Here is a 7,399-nt window from a genome sequence, read left to right as displayed (position 1 = left end):
TTACCTGAAACAGAAAAATATCATAATACTCTTGGTTTGTCCACCCAAATTTTGAATAAGGATTGTTTTTGTTTTCTCTTGGGACCGTTGTAAGTCCCAAAAGAAACTGGAAATAATGCTTACATAAAATTTGGGTGGTATTAACAAAGAGTATTATGGTATTTTCCGTTTCGGGCAACAGAACACTTTCCTCGGGCCACCGGTCGATGACAGTAAACTTTTTTGCTAAATTACAAATGAATTCACTGAGTGGAGTCCAATAAAAAATTTCCTTAGGCCTCCAAGAACAAGATAAAATTTTTTGTTAGTCTCTAACGAGTGGAAAACTTGTCCTTCAAGTGGAATATATTTTTTACCAATGGGTCCCTTACTATTTTCACCACTAACCTTCGACAGAGGAACACCACGCTCCAAGGTATTATGGGTGGGTCCGTTATCGACCAAAGGCGGGTGACGTTTCGTTGGGAAGGCGAGGACGCTGTGCTGGAAAGAGCTTGAGAGACATCGAATCGTCAGAAATCCGATTTACCGTCCAGAAACACGTAACTCTTCGATTGAGATGGTTGATGAAAAAGAAGGATGGCACCTACACCTTGGGTCCCATTCTCGAATTTTCCCTCTACGACAAGGACGCTAAGAAAATGACCGAGTTGGGTAACGATCGTCCGTGGTCCGTCATCGCGTCGGGCGACCTTCTATTGGGGAGTTTAAGAAACCACGATGGCTACGGCGACGAAAACGTCACTTCAAAATATACGTTTGAGCTATTCTAAGTACTTCAGGATTGTTCCATCTTGTTTATATTATTCAATATGAGCGAATTGTCCTATAACTGGTTTGGTACGAACGGATTTGCAGTAAAGAATAAGATTGAAAGATTTCACTGTAGTTTGTCCAAGTTGTCGTCAAAACCTTAGAATTGTTCATTTCACGTAGTAGTTTTCACGAGTACGGGAGAGAATTGTTAAAAATGCGTGCCGCACGTGTAGCACGATCATTTTGGTTATTTTAACCGATAATATTACTGCTTTTTGGTGTTGTCGTTGCCGTAGCAAACTCCCTAATGTCTCAAACGGTGGACTGGAAGTTTCGGAATCTCAATCGAGTCTTCAAAGAGGCTGTCACCCCTTCGTTGTGGACCTTGTTATTGTATTCGGACATGGTGGGGAGTAATATCGTGGGGGATTCGTCACATCCTCTGGTACGAGAAGTGTATTACCGACGATGTGGCGTGGTTACGGCATATTTCGAACCCTTCCACATACCATGGTTACCCGTATGTCACCCATACTTGGACGTGGTCGAATTCAGTCTAGCCGAAAGCAACGGACGTCTGATGGCATTTGGAAAAGGGAGGACAGTGGTCACCTTTCAATTTCGTCGTCGTGGGGCGCACTTCTAAAAACCAGGAGCCCGTAGGCGCAGAAAGAACACATCATGAGAGGTGGTAGTCGGCCGCGGTATTATCCTCTGTTCTCACGCGGTCAGTCGGACGGGGATGGATTCAAGGACGAATTGATCAAAATGGCGGCACCCGTCGTCTTGAAATCGTTACAATACTGACTTCGTACGGCTTCCAGTGGTCAATCGCTCCCCGCGGCAGGCAACGTCATCGGACAACCTTGAAACGGGGTTTGAAACGCAAAGAAGCCGTCATGTCTATAAAAAAAGTGTCGGACATCTTTGGTCGAACATGAAACCGTACGTGGCCCAATGGGCTACCATTCCAAAATTTGTATCCTTAATTCCACATGACAGCTGCACAAGCATGCAAATAACCTCGGACCAGACATCTTGTATGCTATCAAAAACACTGAGGAAGTCTGGGCACGAGTTTCAGAAGGTTATCATTCACACAGGCTATAAATTCTCCGCTTTGTTTTTAAATAAAACTTTTTTTTTTCTTGAAGTTACCTTTTTTTAGAATTTTATCTCAAGTGCTTCAAAATGATTCCTCGCACTACGTAAGGTTCTAACAAATAGGAAAAAATAGGAAAAAATGAAAACTTGACGCCCCGTAAATTTGAGCTACTGACTTGCGTTAAAAAAATGCTACATATTTTATTAAAGTTTAAAAAATGCTACATATGTTATTAAAGTCAACAATCCATGAAGACAATCAAAATCACTCGTAATTGTTACCTATCAAACATTTCTTTCCATCAGAGTCCATCTATTAGCCATGGGGACATGCGCACTGATATCCATCTGGAGTCAACAGGCACAAGTAACTGCAGCCACCGTTATTCACTTTGCAGATTTGGTTTCCTGAGAATAAAAGTTACAGTTCTTGTTCAGAATAGCTAGATCTGAAAGACTCTCGCGTCTTCGAGACTGTGTCTCTGATTAGGCCTGGACGAAATACCCACATTAATTTAAAATAGGGCAGGCTAATTATTTGATTGCGATTCGCGATACAACACCTTTAGTCTAAATAATATGACAAAGAAACTAACAGTATCAAGTCGTTGCACATTATATCACGAGCCATTGAACTGTGTAATATAAATCTATAGCTGTGCTTTTAGGAAAAAAAATGCTAAGAAAGGGAAGGTATAGCTCAACGAGAGTTCTTTGTTGAAAACAGGCACTCCTGCGCCTATGCACTCATTCAAAGCTTAAAAAGGAACGTACGATAATTATTTATGTTTGTCTACCAGTTTTGTTGCATTGGAGGATTTGAGAGATATTATGGGTAAATCAAGAGGATGCTTTTCACTTCTTATAACAGGGCTTATTTTGCTATTTGGGCAGTTCAGGGTGTCAGCATATCAACATCAGCCTTTGTGGTAGGGGTCATGATAGCGAAGAGGGGTGGTTGGATCGTTTTGGGATATTTCTTATCCTTCGACGTCGGCTGTTTAATATTTGTTTTATACAAGACTTTTTATAAAAATTCATGGAAATGTTTTTGTCTTATTTTACTCTGTTTACCTGCAGATGCCGGTTGTCTTAAATGGTACTCCAGTACAAGTTAGATGTCACCGTACACAGTAATATCAAAGGGGTTACCGGTTGTCTTGAATGGTCAAGTAATGCAACGCCAAAAACCCGGTCAGATGTCAAAATACCGAGACCACCTATATAAGCTGCAGTTGTCCAATTGAGTCTTTCGATTGAGTCAGTGTTCCAGTCACTCCAGTACAAGATATCATCGTACACAGTGAAATCAAAGGGGTGCATGTTAAAAATGGGATGAACGGAACTCGCCACTTGGCGTCTGTTGTTTCCATTCAAGTCGCATGAATCAATAGCGTCAATCCATGCGTCGATCCAGTAGACGCGATCTTCTGTATAATCGATAAAAATGCCATTTGGCCAGTACTGGCTGGAGTTTTGAAGGTCAACGAGTACTATTCGATCTAGCCCTGCCAGGCTGGCTCTTTCAATTTTGGGGCTATGGAAACTCCAGTCGGTCAAGAACATCAACCTGAAAACGGAAAACTCGGGTATATTGATTAGATCTAATAACGAGGATTGAGTAAATCATTTATGATAAGTGTGCACATCCAATGACATCCCTTTCGTTGTTTTCCATCTAGGTAAGCAACTTTCACTCTGCAATTACCATAGTCTGTCCAGTATATTAAATCGCTCTCCCATTCTACTGCAAGACCATCGATGATGCCGAGATTGTCTGTAATAATGTCCTCGATTTTCCCAGTGGTCTGGTTCATTCGTTGAATAACTCGTCGGTTAATATCGCTCCAGTAAATCTTTCTCTCTCTAACGTGGACATCCAGAGCAACTGCACGGCTGAGCCCTTATCCAAGGCAAACTGACCTGGAAGAAGTTAACTCTATTGCGTTGATCTTGGAGGTCGCAATGTAAATCAAGCATTGTTCGGAGCAGCCGGCTTCTATTCCTGAAAACAACGTAAGTATTATTTCTCTATACCATCTGGAAGTACACTTTAATATGTTGTAAGGTTTCTTAAAATCATATAAAAGAAATTTTCTTGGTAGATTCACGGTTGCACGACTTTATTGACTGTATTTTGCTTGCCTGTTGAAGAAAAAATATTTAAATTTTAGCCATATGTTAGTTGAGCTACAACTTCATTTCTGAAAATCCTATTTTTTTAGAGCCTTCCTGGTAACTCGATCTTGTGCAGATTGTAGATACATGACTGACAGCTCCTTCCCCTGTTTTTTGGAAAAGTAGTTTCCCTTGATTGAGCGGTATCTGGTTAATGGGAATTTAACGTTCCAAAAATTGGCGATGGTGAGGTTCTTATAATGTCGTGAGGACTATTTGGCGCGAGATTTTGGTTTCTTCTGTGGTCTATTTCTGAATAGACGGACGGCAACATCGAATCTATTTGCTTTATAAAGAATTAAACGTTTTTTATGATAACGTTAGCTGCGCTTCTGCCCCTGAATAGATCACAGCTGGTTTCAATGAAACCTTGAATCCGACAATCAAAAGGCGTGAATATTTAGGGTTATTATATAAATAGAAAAAGACAACGTTAGTAAGGACTCGCGTTATATTGACTTAATTATCATTGTGATTGAGAATACGTTTTTCCCAATTGATGTGCCAGAAGCAATCTGCAATTGAACATTCGCGGCAACACTCCGTGCTTTTCGAGAGCTTTCGATGTGTTAAGATGTGAGAAGCCCTATCAAATGAGAGGTCTTCGTGTGTATGTTGTCGTCAAATCCTGGCTAAGGTTGAATCCGCTTTTACCAGGTTAAATTGGTGATCCTCATTTTACCTAGGTTGAACATGCACTCTACCTAGTTTAAAGCAGCTATCAACCCCCCTCCCCTCCCCAGGTAGTGACAACGTTCTTTATTCCCGTCTTCATACATCCACCCTCCTTCCTACTACAGTTTCCACACCTGAATTACTGAAAAACGTAAAAAGAAATCTACAAATCTAACCTGACAAGAGGTTTAATAACTCCCCCTGAACGAGTAACAAACTGGCTTGGCTTGCGCTCTAAATGCGCAGGTAGTCAGATTTCATTTGGTCATGCAGCGTTGTCAAGTGCAGATTTTTTATTTCTTCCTAAATCACTATCATTATCAACAGGAATTAAGGTCACACTAAATTTGTGGGGGTTTTGATCAGATTGAATGTTGCGACCTAGAAGTGGAAATGAACGGTACCTTCTGAGGGTTAAAGGGAGGAGTATACTCATGTTTTTCTGGTGTATCCATTTAACATTAGCTGTGGTACTGGCCATAGGAAAAACTTCCATCCATTTGGAATGTAGGCTGCGAACGCAGACGTATTTCTGGCGGTCTTTTCTCTCCCCCGAAAACGGCTGCAGGAAATACGTCTGCGTTCACAGGCTATTTGGAATGGCTATCCACCACCAAAAGAAATTGCTGACCCCTCTTCTCTGCATAATCAATATGAATCATTTACCATGGTTCTGTAGACAAAGGCCACTGAAAATTTGGTTTGGTCACCTTGTTGTCAACGACGACGACAAAGCTTGCTTGATAAATACCTACTTTGCCTAAACTGGTGAGAAATTGGGGCTTGATCTCCCGCCTTCAATTACGCCGGTATTGTCTTCTGATTTGCTGTTGCAGTTAAATAGCGGACCATTTCTGAAGTTAAGTTGACGGAAAAAAGCGTTCTGAGACAAACTTAGCTAATTAACTGAATCCAACAAATCTACCGGTCCCGATGGTATTTTTTCGGAACTTTTGAAATTACCCAGGCAAACTTTGAGTCCGCATCTGTCGAGTCTTTTTAGATGGAGCATCGATCATGAAATTATGTATGAAAGTTGGAAACTAGCAAGGGTGTGTCCTATTTTCAAAAAGGACGACCGCACCGATCCAGGAAATTTTTGACCGGTTTCTATCCTCGAAACTGCCATTGTCGATCACGTGACAAAATAATTCCAAATCAGTGGGCTTACAGAAAAGCTGACTCCTCTGAACTAAATCTTGTTCACCTTACAGAGAAATGGAGGACGTTTGTTGATAGCGGCCTCACAGTTGCCATCGAACGAACGCAAACGCGCTCGTAGACTTTAAGAAAGCTTTTGACAGTGTATTGCACTCGCACATGTTGGAGAAAATATACACAGTAAATTTTAGAGAGTTATAATAACTCCCCTAGTAGAGTTAATTTTACTCCTCACGGTGGAGTTACTTTTTTCGAGTTAAAATAACTCCATAAAGGAGTTATTTTCTCTTGAAGTAGAGTTACTTTAACCCCTAAGAGTGGAGTTATTTTTTTGGAGTCATTTTAACTCTCAAAAGGACTTTAGTTTAACTCCCTTCTGGAGTTAAATTTTAGGTTGGAGTTAATTTAACTATTATTGAGGAGTTATTTTAACTCTAATTTGATAGCAATGTAGGGGAGTCATTTTAACCGGCTCTGTCAGTGGAGTTGGTACAACTCACTGTCTTGGAGTAACGTTTACTCCAGGGGAGAGTTATTTAAACTCTCATATGGGAGTAACGCCAAAGGAGTTACTGTAACTCCAAAGGCACAGGCACGAGCTGTTTGGCATCGATGGTCAACTCTACGCCTGGATGGAAACTTATCTTTTGGGAAGAAAACAGTTCACGGTAATAAATGGGAAAGAATCTTCGAAGATGCAAGTTAGGTGCGTTCCACAGATTTCGGTTTCAGACCCTACTTTGTTTACGTTGTTCACGAACGATTTACCGTCATCTATTATATCTGGAGATACGTATATGTACACCGACGCCGGACACCACGGTCTTTTGCTAAATTGTGCACTTAAAGAACTTTTTACGTGGTGTATGAAAAAACACTTAACTCCTCATCCTGGCAAATGCGAGGTAACGTTACTCTCCAAAGCTTCGCTAAAACGTCCGCTGTCTACCATTGATATCGGCGAGTCTATCATAGAATGTAAGGCTAAGACCAGACTTCTGGGTGTTACTTTGAATCAACATCTGAGCTGGATACCTCATCTTCAAGAAGTCCTTAAAAAGTTCGCAAATTAATTGAGCCTTCTGAAGAAATCCAAGTTTATCATTGCCAGAAATCGTGGACATTTTGTGCCTGTGATTAATTGTCAGCGGAATCTCATTTTCAAAATGGCGGACAAAGTTTATCGCAGTCAGGGAAAACGTATCCCCTACGATATTTAAATAATTTGAGCTCTGTGGATCTGTTTTACGAAGAAAAAGGCAAGGAAAAACATCTTCCAAGAAAATTTTAGGTGTCTACCAGGCCGAGCGGCTGATAGGAAGAAAACAGGACGTAGATGTAAGTAAAACTGTACTTCACTGAACCTGAAGAGGAAATTCTGTTCCTATCTTTAGTGCCCACTCTATTTTTCGTTTTTTGTAACTCTCAAGAATCTCAGACATTTTGTTTTATATGAGGTAAGCAAAGCTATATTTTGTGGAATTGTTTTTAATTTTCCCGCGTATATACTTCCATTAAAACCAAG

General features: G+C 40.7%; 1 pseudogene; it reads right to left on the bottom strand.

Annotated features, from left to right (window-relative positions):
- Positions 1 to 2,125: 2,125 nt before the first annotated feature.
- Positions 2,126 to 6,998, bottom strand: LOC137991858 (low-density lipoprotein receptor-related protein 6-like; annotated as a pseudogene).
- Positions 6,999 to 7,399: the final 401 nt, after the last annotated feature.

The sequence above is a fragment of the Montipora foliosa genome, chromosome 2 (assembly GCF_036669935.1).
Source record: "Montipora foliosa isolate CH-2021 chromosome 2, ASM3666993v2, whole genome shotgun sequence".
Classification (NCBI taxonomy): domain Eukaryota; kingdom Metazoa; phylum Cnidaria; class Anthozoa; order Scleractinia; family Acroporidae; genus Montipora; species Montipora foliosa.
Note: the sequence above shows the minus strand (reverse complement) of the source record. Positions and strands in the feature narration are given on the sequence as shown.